The sequence below is a fragment of the Mustela erminea genome, chromosome 11, assembly GCF_009829155.1.
Source record: "Mustela erminea isolate mMusErm1 chromosome 11, mMusErm1.Pri, whole genome shotgun sequence".
Taxonomy (NCBI): Eukaryota; Metazoa; Chordata; class Mammalia; order Carnivora; family Mustelidae; genus Mustela; species Mustela erminea.
Window position 1 is genome coordinate 72,943,722 of NC_045624.1, and position 13,588 is coordinate 72,957,309.

At 37.4% G+C, this 13,588-nt stretch overlaps 1 long non-coding RNA gene across 1 annotated transcript in view; it reads left to right on the forward strand.

The window, feature by feature from the left end:
* LOC116569191 overlaps positions 1-7,039 on the forward strand; it is a 34,643-nt gene extending 27,604 nt beyond the window's left edge. The window contains exons 4-5 of the long non-coding RNA XR_004276904.1: positions 1,927-2,048; positions 5,859-7,039. This is a non-coding gene — a long non-coding RNA (uncharacterized LOC116569191). The remainder of the gene's footprint in view (positions 1-1,926; positions 2,049-5,858) is intronic.
* The last annotated feature ends 6,549 nt before the right edge of the window (positions 7,040-13,588 follow it).

Genomic DNA, 13,588 nt, shown 5'->3' on the forward strand with positions numbered 1-13,588 from the left:
CCCCCCACTAATCATCTTCCTTCCATCTTTCATATTTGTTACTGTCACCCCCATAAGCAGGTAAGTTAAAAATATAAGTTCTCTTTTATTTCCATCTCAAATCATTGTAACCAGTCAGCTAGCTTTGTCTTCTGTATTTGAAATATATCATTCTGTACTATCCTAACACTTTTATTATATATTATTCCATAGTAGAAAAGAATATACCTAACATACATATTTTGGAAACTAATCATAAATAACTAGTGAATCCACAATTTATTGAAGCTCTTTATACATTCTTTCTAGATCTCGTTCCCTTGTGTACCCAAACCTAACCATTCTCCTGAATTTCATCAAGCCACTTTCTTATTATTAAAATTATTTTCTCACATATATTTGTATTTGTAAAGAACATAGGGTTTCATTTTGCTTACTTTTGAAATTTATAAAAATGATTTTTTCTTCAAACTGTTTTTTTTCCCCTCTATTAAGAGTATAGATGTCTACTCATTTTATTTTTTTTTTAAGATTTTATTGATTTATTTGAGAAAGTGTGAGAGAGGGAGCACAAGAAAGAGAACACAGGAGCGGGGCAGAGGGAGAAGCAGACTCCCTGCTGAGCAGGGACCCTGATGCAAAGTTCAATCCCAAGACCCTGGGATCATGACCTGAGTGGAAGGCAGATGCTTAACTGCCTCAGCCACCAGGCACCCTGGAGTGCATTGATTTTCACTACTGAATGACATCCCAGTATGAAAACATATCACAGTTAATTTATCCATTCTCCTGTTAATGGCCATTTTGAATTATTTCCATATTTTCTGCTTTTATGAATGGTGCTAAGAACATCCCATTCTAGTTTATATCTCTTGGTGCACATAAGACTTTCTTCAGCGTATACTCCTGAAGTGAAAAGACATTGCAAGTTATATGGTTGTTCAAACTTAGAAGATAGTACCAATTTGTGTTCTAGACTAATCGAACAAATTTATCCTCCTCTTAGCTGTGTAAGAGTCCCTGTTGCTTCACGTGATGGTTAACTAAATCAGTAAACTTGACTGGGACATTGGGTACCCAGCTATTTGGTCAAATGGAATTTCTGGGTGAGTCTATTAGGTTGTTCTTGAATGTAATAAACATTTGAATTGGCAAACTGAGCAGAGAAGGTTGCCTTCTCCAGAGTGGATAGAGATCTCTTGGGGGGCTAAATGGAACAAAAAGGGCCAGTGAGGGAGAATTTGCTCTCCTCGCCTGACTTATTGAGATGAGACATCGTTGTGCGTATTTTTGTATTTTTTTTTTCTTTTCCTTGGACTGAGACTTACCCACACTGGCTCTCCTGGTTCTCAGGCCTTTGGACTTGGACTGAAACTGTGTCACCAGTTTTCCTGGGTCACCAGCTTATAGACAGCAGGTCATGAGACTTCCCAGCTTCCATAATCACATGAGCTAATTCCTTGTAACAAATCTCTTTAAATATGTAAAGTTACACACACACGTTTATTTCTTTTTTCCCATGTTTTGTTGGTGGACCTAAGATACTTCATATGCTTACCAGTACTTGATGTTGCCAGACTTCTTTAGGCTCTATAGGTACTAGTTCATATCTGATTGTCATCTTAATTTGCACTTCCCTGCTTTTATTGAGGTTATGAATATATTTATGCATTAATTCACTATGCTTTTTTATTTATGAAATGCCTAAAGCCTTTTGCTCAGTTTTCTATTATGATATTTGTGCTTTCTTGTTGATTCCATTGAAGACTCTTAGATCTTATATCCTATTTCTAATCTATTTGTGGTGAAATGTACTGCAATTATCTTCTCCCAGATTACAGTTATCTTTTATCTTTACTTATATGTCTTGTAGTTAACAGAACAGTAATTTTAATGTAGTTAAATGTCTAGTTTTTCATGGTTAACACTATTTGTATTTTGTTTAAGAAATCCTTGCCAACCTCGAGATCAGAAAGATACTCTTCTGAATTTCTCTTAATGCTAGAATGCTTTGCTTCTCACATTTAAGTTCTTCCTTTACCTGGAATTGATTTTTGTAATAGAATGAGGTAAGAATCCACTTTTATTTTTTTCCATATGGATAACAAACTGTCCTAGCCTTATTTATTGAAAAAGCCACTGTTTTCTTACAGATCTACAAAACTGATTTTGTTACCTGCACAGTCTCCATAAATGTGTAGGGTCTGTTTTGAGGTTCTCTAATCTACTCCACTGGTTGATTTATTTATTCCTGAGCCAATAATACCCTGTTTAATTACTAGTGAGTCTTTCTCCTTCTTGTGGTTCTTTAAGAAAATCTTAGCTATTTTGGATTTTTATATTATCATACAACTTTCAGAATAACTTTTAATTAACTCTGTTGATTTTGATTGAAATTTTATATATTACTCTGGGAAGATGGATATCTTTGTATGCCACATATTAGCTTTATTTTTATTTAGATTCTTTAATGTCTTTCTGTCAGATTTTAAAAGATTTCCATAAACAATTTATATGTCCTTGTTAAATTTCTTTCTTTCTTTTTTAAAAGATTTTATTTATTTATTTATTTATTTGACAGACAGAGATCACAAGTAGGCACAGAGGCAGGCAGAGAGAGAGAGGGAGAAGCAAGCTCTTTGCTGAGCAGAGAGCCCGATGCTGACCCTGAGATCATGACCTGAGCCAAAGGCAGAGGTTTTAACCCACTGAGCCACCCAGGAGCCCCATTAAATTTATTTATAATTACTTTATATTTTCGTTGTTATTATAAATAGTACCTGTTTTCTAATTTATAAATTCTGTATTGGCTCATATATTGAGATGCAATGGATATTAGTAGATTGATCCTATATCCATCAATGTTACAAGACCTTACAAAACTCTCTTGTTAATTTGTCTGTGGATATGACTTATTTTATTATTTTTGAAACAAACGCTTATATATAGCATGCTTACTATGTCCTGGGCACTGTTCCAAACACTTTATAAATATTTATTTAATTATCTAAGCAGCCCTATGAAGCAGGTTTATTTTTCATCCCCATTTTACAAATAAGGAAACGGTGTCACAAAGACATTAAGTCACAAATTGTCATTTTAACCTAGAAGGCAGGATTTAAAACTCGGCAGTTGGTGTCTAAACTTCATGTTAAACCAATAGTTTTACTGCCTCTCTGGTAGGCTAAACAGTTCTGAATCTTTCTTGGCAGCCCTTTTACTCCCTGCCCCTTTTTTTAAAACCTTTCTATGTAGGTATTATTTTGAATGTGAGCAGAGGTAATAGGCATCTTTGTCTAGTTACTAATTTTTTAAGAAATTTATTTCAGTGAGAGAGGGAGAGCACAGAGGGGAGGGCAGAAGAGGGAGAGAGAAATCCAAGCAGACTCTGCACTAAGCGAGGTGCCCCATGGGCTTGATTTTATAATCCTGAGATTAGACTTTAGCCAAAACTAGACCCTTAACTGACTGTGCCCCCAGGTGCCCATAATTCCTAATTTAGAAGAGAATGCTTTTAATGTTCTACCATAAGAAAGATGCTTGTTTTAGGGTTTTGGTGGATATGAGGTTAAGAAAATTTCTTTTATTCTTACTTTGCTAAGAGTTACATCATTTTGTTTCTTTTTAAATCTTGAATGTGTTGATTTTTTTCAAGTGGTTTCTTCCTTTAATTTGTTTATATGGTGAATACAGTAATTGATTTTCATATGTGGAACTACTTTTGCATCCCTAGGATAATCCTAGCTTGATAGTGATATATGTTTTTATAAATCCTGCTGAATTTGGTTTGCTAATATTTTGTTCAGGATTTTTCTCTTTTTAATATTTTTTAAGTTATCTCTATAACCAACATAGGGCTCAGACTTATAACCTGGGATATCTAGATTCCCATGTTCCACCAACTGAGGCAATGAGGGGCTTCTGGGATTTTTTAATCTATACTTATTAGTGAGATGGGCTTCTGCCTTTACTCTTATTCACACTATATTCTCACTTTGTTATATTAAAATGAGTTTAGGAGCTTTATCTTTTTTTTTTTTAATTTTCAGGAAATGTTTGATCCTTGAAAATTGACTGTAAAATCATATGAGCTTGATTTTTTATCCAGTGGGAAGATTTAAGGTCTTTAAATGTCATTGACTATTCAGATTTTGCATTCTATATGAACTTTACAAATATATTTTCTAAGAATTTATTAATTTCATTTTTATTTTCAAATTTATGTTATATCATGTTCTTCATGGTCACATATCTTTTTAATTCTTTTTATATGTATAGATAAGATATATACCACTTTTCTTATAATATTATTTGTACCTTTTTTCATTTTTTTCTTGGTCAGTCTCAACAGAGGTTGTCTGTCTTATTATTCTTTCTAAGAAGACTCAACTATTTTTTCCCTAGCTCATTGATGTGTACTTTTATAAAATATATTATCCTTTGGGGGTTTTTATTCTGTTATTTCTCTTTGAACTGTTAAATTTGGTTCCTTGTATCATCAATTCACAGTCTGCCTGCCTTTTTGCCACAAGAATTTAAAGACGTTAATTTCCTTTGAATGATAACTTCTCATAGGTTTTGATATGCTATATTTTTATCATACAGTTCTAAATACATTATAGTTGTCATTATAATTTATCTTTATTTTTATTTTTCAAAATTAATTTATTTTAGACAAAGTGAGTCTGAGAGCAGGGGTAGAGGGAGAGGTAGAGAATCTTTAAGCAGACTCCCTGCTGAGCACGGAGCACTATGCAGAGCTTGATCCCGGGACCTGAGTTGAAATCAAGAGTCAGATGCTTAACTGACTGAGCCACTAGGTGCCCCTATAATTGATTTTAAAATTTATTATTAAATAAAATTATTGTATAAAAAATATTTGCTGTCTTAATTTCCAAACATATAGAAATTTATGTTTTTGTCTTTATTTGTGAACTTTCTATATCATGGTCAGGTAACAAAATTTGAATGCTAACAGTTTTTGAAATCTCTTGAAACTTGCTTTTTGTCCATGAGACTAATTTTATTTTCTGTTGAGAGGAAATTGTTCTCTAACTGTATGTTTCAAGGTTCTATATAAACTTGTTAATTGTGTCATTCAAATCATCTGTACTTTCAGTAATTATTTGTTTTCTTAACCTAAAGTTCATTGAATCTTTCATTATGATGATGAGTTTGTCCAGTTTTCCCTCTACTTCTGTCAATATTTACATTATGTATTTTGTGGCTATGTTATGAGCTGTTTGTACATTTAGAATATTTTTATCTTCTTCCTAAATTTCATCTTATATCATTATAAGTGTTCCTCTTTCTCCTTTATCATTTCTCTTTTATTTGGTATTAATAAAACTGTATCAGTTAAAAAAATTAACATTTGCATAATATATCTATTTCTGTTCTTTTCAAGTTTCCCTGTCCTTATTTTTTCTGTATTTTGTCTTAACAGCATATAGCAGAATTTACAATCTAACCTTATTGTCCCTTTTTAATTGATAAGTTCCATGTATATTTATTGTGATTATTATATACCATGTATATTTATTGTGATTATTGATTTAGTTCTTCCATCTTAAATGTGCTTTCTACTTGTCATTTTTCTCTATGCTTTTTCTCCCCCTCTATTCTTGCCTTCTTAATTGAGATCCTATTTGTTAATCCCCTTTATTTCTTTTTAAAAAATATATATTCAACTTTATTTCATAAGAGAAATTCATTTAAGTCACATGGTGACTATAATTTCATGTCCTAAGCAGGCTTTGCCATTCTACTGCCCCCTTCAGACCGATATATGCACATATACACTATGTTGAAGAAAGGATTTTGACATGTGAAACAATGAGAATTGGATACTAACTACTCCATCATCTCCCTTCCTATAGCCAGCCTACACATTTCTTCAACTGTTATCCACACACAGAAAAGCTTTCATGAAGAGTGGCTGAACACCAAATAAAGTGACCATAAGATACCCAAATCCAAAGGAACCGTTGGCAAATGTTGTGGAAGCAAGGATGAAAATGACGCCATCTTCCAGCCACTAAACATGAAGTACAAACTCTCATCCAAAAGCCAAGACATCAGAGCCATGTTGGCAAGGACAGCAAAGCATACAGCAGAACCCAAGTAGAAGAGTGACATCACTTCATCCCACAGTTATAGGCAACCCACTCACACATGTGTATTAAATGGGGCTCTTTATCCAGGACAAAAATAGGGCCAGGACAGGCCCTTGAAGAGCCACATGGAGAGGCCCTTCAAGGGCCTGTTAACAGTTCTGATAACACTTTGCTCTGAACTTGCCTGCCTAGGAGTTTGACACCTGGCTTGACACACATAAGGCAGTGTTCAAAGGTTATAGCTGGTGGAAAGAGATCTTATCCACACCCTTCTAGATTGATGGTCTGGAAGGTGCTTGGGGACTCTGTGTTAGCCAGTTGACCTCTGGTGGTCAACTCTTGAGCTCCCAGGCAATGGGCTCTCCACTAAGCCCCCCAGGGACTCCATCAGTCTAATAAAGACAGAGTGCAGAGTCAGCACCACACCTAAGAGATAGAGGTTCAACAACAGGCTTCACAGCTGAAAAGATCCCACTCCTTCGTAGAACAGAACAGTACAGCTGCCTTAAACGTCTTGAATTTCTTTGGATATTCTAGGAGGAAGGGTCTGGAGTATCCTGCTCACGGTAATAGTGGGTTGTGTTAGAATCAGAAGAAAAGTCAGTTCTTCTCAAGTCAGTTGTTCAAAGTCAGTTGTTATCAAGAGAACAAAAATGCAGCCTGCAGTGAAGTACAGAGCAAGACCACCTATATTGCTCACAAATCAATCCGTTTTTTCAATTCAGATTTTATTTTCTACCTGTTTAAAAGTTGTGTTCTTTATTTCTGTCATTTAGAAGTTACCCAAGAAATTTTACCATACTTATTTAGCAACTTTACAAAGTATAAATTCAATATCTGTATCTTACCTTTTACTATATGTACTTATCAATTAACAAATTCCAAATTTAGGGGCACCTGGGTGGCTCATTCAGTTAAGCAACAGCCTTCAACTCTGGTCATGATCTCCGGGTCCTGGGATCAAGCCTCAGACTGGGCTCCCTGCTTAGCGGGGAGCCTGCTTCTCCATCTGCCTCTGCCACTACCCCCAGCTTGTGCTCTCCTGCTGTCTCTCTGTCAAATAAATAAATAAAATATTTTTTAAAAATTCCAAATTTACTATCCATATCTCACTTTTTAAGCTTCCTTCTGTTTTTCTCCTCTTCCACCTTTTCCTTACTCTTTGATGCTTCTTTCTCCTTGATTCCCTTCTACCTTCCTTGGATGTTTCACTTTCTGGATGACCCAACAATTATATAAAAAATATGTTTGTCACCATTTAGATAGGTTCTATTTATGTTGTATCAGTGGACCCTGCAGAGTAATCAATCACATAGTGGATATTTTCTGTCATTGTCTTGACAGTAGATACTAAGAGTAGAACTTCTGGATCATTTTCAGATTCAAAAATTATGCCAGTTTTCTACCATGGTGATTATACTTACTAGCTGACACTCTTCTCAAAAGCATATGAAAGTGTTCATTTTCTCAAAAATTTGCTGAAGTATAATATCAAATGTGTTAATTTTTGTTAAAATTTAATTAGTGAAAACAAAGTATTATTACTTGAGGGTGAACATCTTTTTTCATACATACTGGATTCTGGTTATTACTCTTCTATGAATTGCCAGTTTGAATCCTTTGCTCATTTTATAGTAGTGGAATGCCTAAGATCAAGTCAAATTGGACAATAGCTTTGGTGAGTGGGAATTCTTTTTTTTTTTTTAAGATTTTATTTATTTATTTGACAGAGAGAGATCACAAGTAGGCAGAGAGGCAGGTAGAGAGAGAAGAAGGAGGAAGCAGGCTCCCTGCCGAGCAGAGAGCCCGATGCGGGGCTCGATCTCAGGACCCTGAGATCATGACCTGAGCCCAAGTCAGAGGCTTTAACCCACTGAGGGAATTCTTTGAGAGAGGGAGGGGTTCAAGCTTCAGAGGGTTGTTGGATGTTGGATTAGGTAACTTATAATGTCTCTGCCAATTTTAGGAGTCCATGATTAACAGTGGACTGAAATGCCCAGAAACCTAGAGCTGAAGAAAATCTGGTGTAAGAGGGATTTGTGTGCATTCTGCCTAATCAGTTAATGAATCACTTCTCAGTTCTGTTTTGTAGAGGAGCCGCTTATTAAGTTTGGGAGGGACATGAAAAGGCATTGCCAGGGCAGGACTAATGATGGCTATACTGTTAGGAGGAGGAGGGTAGGACTTTAGGAGAAGTGGACTTTAGGAGAACAACTGCTGGGAAATTGGGCTGTTGGGCTTGGCGCACTGCCTCACCATCCCAGCTCAAGAACCCATGAGGAAAAGGTGACCTGCCTAAGGGTAAGTGGGGATAAGGCAACTAGCTTTGGGTTGATTTCCCATACGGCTCCTGTGATGACTGCTATTGGAATCTGGGCATAGACGACAGACTTAAACACAAAGATAGTCCAAATGATGTGTCAAGGCTGAGACTGATGCACAATATACAGAAAGATACTTAAGGGACTTGAGCAGAGTCTTCATTCTATCAAAGGTTAAAGAAAAGGCTCTTTTCAGCATTAAACAGTGTCTATTTAGGTAGAAGGGAAGATACGTTGCAAGTTTGTATGTGTTAGCATTAATAATTTAAATGGTACGTAGCTAGAGGTTAGAACCCATCAAGGAGGTTCACTTTAATAGGGACTATAGCTTTAGGAAAGTTTTTCTCCAGGTAGTTTTTCTCCAGGGCAGAAGGTTGGGTGGGTGGAGGGAGGAGATTCCTTTGGTAGAGACTAGACTGACTGCTGTGGTGGATTTTCGCAGAGAATGGCAGAAATCAAGAGGAAGCAGAGAGATCGAGGGATACCTGAGCTGTTGTAATTATAGAAATTCGGAGGAAGGCAGGACAGGAGCAGCGACCCAGTGCAGGGCGTGGCGGGTCCAGTGGGTCTCCAGTCAGGGAAGGTGGGCGAGAAGAGGGCTGGACCTCGCGAGCGTAGCCACCCACTCTCTGCCGCCTCTTTCTCTAGAAAAGGAGCGTGGTTCGGGCTACGGGGCTGACCACCGCACCACCTGCGAGGCCGCAGCAGAGTCCGAAGCGCTACCTTCGGCGAGCCAGAGCCTCCCAGCCCCCGAGGGCGGTGGAACCGACACACTTTAGCAGGGCGAGCTCTAGGCGCTCTAGGCGTCTGCCGTGGACCGCGCCGAGCGCGGCTTCCCGCCTTTCGCCTGCCTCCGGGGGTGGGTCCGGCTGGGCAGGGGATGGGCGCCGGGAGGTCTGGGAGTCGTCTGGTGCCCGCGCTGAGATCTCTTGTTCCTCCCAGGTAGGAGTCGCCGGAGACCTGCAGGGAGCTGACCGCACGCGGAACACCGCGCTGGACGCGCGCCTCGGCGCGGAGGAGAGGTACTCCATTCGCGCTCGGGTTTCCTCTCCCAAGTCCAGATGACCCACCCGGAGGCAGGAGTGTAATCTGAAATTCTTGTAGAAGAAAATTCTCAGGCCGCACCCAGTCCTTTTCTTTTTAAAGTCGTATCATAAATTGGCACTCTCCGCTCATTTGGGGGGGGGATCTGCAGTTTTCGACAATGTGAAGCGATCCGAATAACCTAAGTTTAAATTTGTTTCTTTTGTCCCTTTATCCTAACTTATTTTAAGGGAGGTGTCAAACAGCAGTATATCAGTAAGGAGGTGGTGGTGAGTCTTCTCCATCTGCAACACCCCCAATTCCCCCCCACTCCCCACCCCCGCTGCCCTGGCTGTCAAGTTTGTGTCAGGGACATTTCCAATGTCAGCCTGGGAGAGTAGCCCTGCGGCAATTCAAAGCCAGTTTAGTCCTTGATGTCCACTTATGTAGTTAGTTTACTGAGTGATCAGTTGGCAGGGAAACTTGTGCAAAGAAACATTAGAAAATGCCAAGATTTTGCCGAATGGTACTGGCCCTGCACATATCATCATAGCTTATATTACCTTTATTGTCTTTGTGCTCCTTCAGTTATATATTTTAGTTTTCTCCAAACAGATCCTTAACAACCTGAGAGAAGCCAGGAAGCTACCAGGCATCAGTCCATAACAAATATTTTTCCATGAATAAATGTAAGAAGGATCAGTTACTTTGAAACTTGGCACTTGGGCATCCAACACCATTTGGGTTAATAGATTGGTAACATCTAAATTAAAAAAATAAGTAAACGTCTTTTTCTCATGGCTACACATAGAATGGACTGTATTCTGATTCCCTTAGTTGGAATGTGTTGTAGAAGTCTTGGATAGGGATACCCAAGACCTGAGCTCTTGCTGAACCATATCAGGAGTATTTTTCTAATTTGTAAAGGGAGAAGTTTGGAGCACATGCTTTTAAAGATTTTTCAGCTCTAAAAGTCTGTGATGAAATGAATCCATCACATCTTCGTAAACATGTTTTGGGTTTCAGTGACTCCTGAAGACTATCAGAAGGTTGGTTAAACAAATCGTAACTGAATTTTTTCAAAGGAAGGTCTGAGAGTCAACAACTTAGAAGAAAACCAACAAATACATAGTAAGCAAATTTGGCTTGATCAAAACCAAACACATATATATTTACGAATTTTTAGGTTTAAACAGATCATTAATTGAATCATTTTCTTTTTCTTTCTTTTTTTTTTTTTTTAAAGATTTCATTTATTTGTCAGAGAGAGAGAGAGAGAGAGGGAGAGTGCAAGCAGGGGGAGCAGTAGGCAGAGAGAGAAGTAGGCTTACCACTGAGCAGGGAGCCCAATGCAGGTCTCAGTCCCAGGACCCTGGGATCATGCCCTGAGCTGAAGGCAGATGCTTAACTGACTGAGCCACCTGGTGTCCAAATAATTTTCTTTTTAACTTAAAAATACTTTCCCTGTTTTTTTTTTTTTCCCAAGAAACAAAGATGAACATTGGAGAGGGAAAGGAAAAATAAAATAAGATAAAAACAGAGCAGGAGGCAAACCATAAGAAACTTTTTTTTTTTTAAAGATTTTATTTATTTATTTGACAGATCACAAGTAGGCAGAGAGGCAGGCAGAGAGAGAGAGAGAGAGAGAGAGGAGGAAGCAGGCTCCCCGCTGAGCAGAGAGCCCAACTCGGGGCTGGATCCCAGGCCCCTGGGATCATGACCTGAGCCGAAGGCAGAGGCTTTAACCCACTGAACTACCCAGGCGCCCCACCATAAGAAACTCTTAAACACAGAGAACAAACTGAGGGTTGCTAGTGAGGAGGTGGGTAGGAAGATGGGCTAAATGGGAGAGGGGCATTAAGAAGCACTGGGCACTGTATGTGGGTGATGAATCACTGGATTCTGCTCCTGAAACTGGTGCCACCTTGTATGTTAACTAACTTGAATTTACGTTAAAAAATTAAAACTTAAAAAAATTTATTACTTTTTTTCCATGTATAGACAATGGGTTTTGCCACAAGAAGATGGTTCTACCTACCACTGGGCTGCATGATGTTGATCAATCTGATGAATGCTGATTTTGAATTTCAAAAGGGAGTGCTTGCCAGCATCAGCCCAGGCATCATGAAAGATATCGATTTCCAGTGCTGGAATGCTTGCTCTTTGACGTTGATAGATCTCAAGGAACTCAAGATACAGCACAATGTGGATGCTTTCTGGAATTTCATGTTGTTCTTGCAAAAATCCCAACGGCCTAGACATTATAATGTCTTCTTAAGCATAGCTCAGGATTTCTGGGACATGTATGTAGACTGCTTGCTTTCACGATCTCATGGAATGGGCAGAAGACAGGTGATGCCTCCCAAGTATAATTTTCCACAGAAGGTAACAGGAGGTAATTTAAATGTGTATTTAAGAGAACAACTGGTTTAGTATTTTAAAAAATTAAGTATTTAATCCTTATTTGCTAATAAATTTGCCCAATTTTTTCTAACAAGATTGACTTTGATTTTCATTTTTACTGATTATGTATTATTAGAAACTGCAGGAGCTCTGATATGCAGAGATCTAAATGATCTTGAGATATAATGCATTTGGTAGATCATTAAAATTATTACCTTATTTTCCCCATGGATAGTTAGTTCATAAGAAAACTATTTAATACCACAATCATTCCCATTACATTTATTGAAGAAATTTTAAACATAGGACATATAGTTAGGTTTTTAAATTTTTTTCAATAGGATTATTTAAAAGGAAAACATCTTAAGAGTCACATTAGAGTGACAATAATTTCTCCTATCTAATATTATAGGACTGGATTTTACAAAACATGAGTTTTATGTATAAGAGAGAGAACGTGGAAAAGACCTCAAGCAAGGGGACATCAACCTGAACATTTAATCTGTCAGTATTTCTGAGGTCAAATATTTCCTGCAGTATTTATCAAAATTGTTATTTCTAATTCTTTAATATTTATGAAAGTTGTATTTGTGTTGCTGTGTAAGTGATTTATGGCTTTTGAATTAGCATTTCTGTCTTTTCAAGTAATTTGTCAATTTTTTTTGGTCAATAATTTTTTATTTGGAAGGCATCTTTGTAAAGCATTTTTAAAGAAAACACTTAAAATGCAAATGCAATATATTTTTCAATACAGTAGTCAATGGAGTAACGCTGTAACTAATTTTATAAGATATCTTATACATAATGTTGACTTTAAAACTGTGCCAGAATTAATGCCAGTATTGTCCTAAAAGGTAATATTTAATCTTGATGTAATGTACCAAGTGGCTTCTGAAATGTGCATTTTATCACCAAGCCATCCCTTATATTAAAGTGTTTTTCTATGCATTAAGGACTAACTTTTCTTATGTTCTCACTTTTATTGTCTTCAGTTTTTAAAAAAGAATAACAAACAAATAAGAAACTTTGTTTTAGTACAGTCTGATAGAAATTTCATCTTTAGTTATTTGCTCAGTTTTCTTCTTTTTAAAATATATTTCCTATTTCCATGGCACATCTTATTCCAAAAAGGATATTAAGCTTTAAAAATATATACCAAACAGTAGGATAATATCAAGTAAACGAGGAAACTGAGATGATGGGAAATGAAGACAAGAAACTAATAATATGTAGTTGTAGTTTAGATTAATACTTTTTTTTTTTTTAAAGATTTTATTTATTTGTCAGAGAGAGAAAGCGCACAAGCAGGCAGAGTGGCAGGCAGAGGCAGAGAGAGAAGCAGGCTCCCCACTGAGCAAGGAGCTGGATGTAGGACTCCATCCCAGGACCCTGGGATCATGACCTGAGCTGAAGGCAGTGGCTTAACCAACTGAGCCACCTGGGTGTCCCCAGATTAATACTTTCAAATACACATTGTAAAAGCCTATACCTTTGATAAAGGGGTGGCTGTAAATTAGTTTGGGTTTCCTACTTCTCAGGGTGAAGAAGGACTCATGAGCAGTTGCAAGATTCACACTGTTTATAAGAAAAATCAAACAACATGTTTAGGAGAAGCCCAGCTTTTGCTAAGACTAAGAACCAATAAAAATCATAGGTCTTCATGATGGCTACCATGGTATACAGCACTGTTTTTTCAAGTTCCTGGCAATGTCAGATTCCCTTCAATACAAGCTGACGCTTACACAT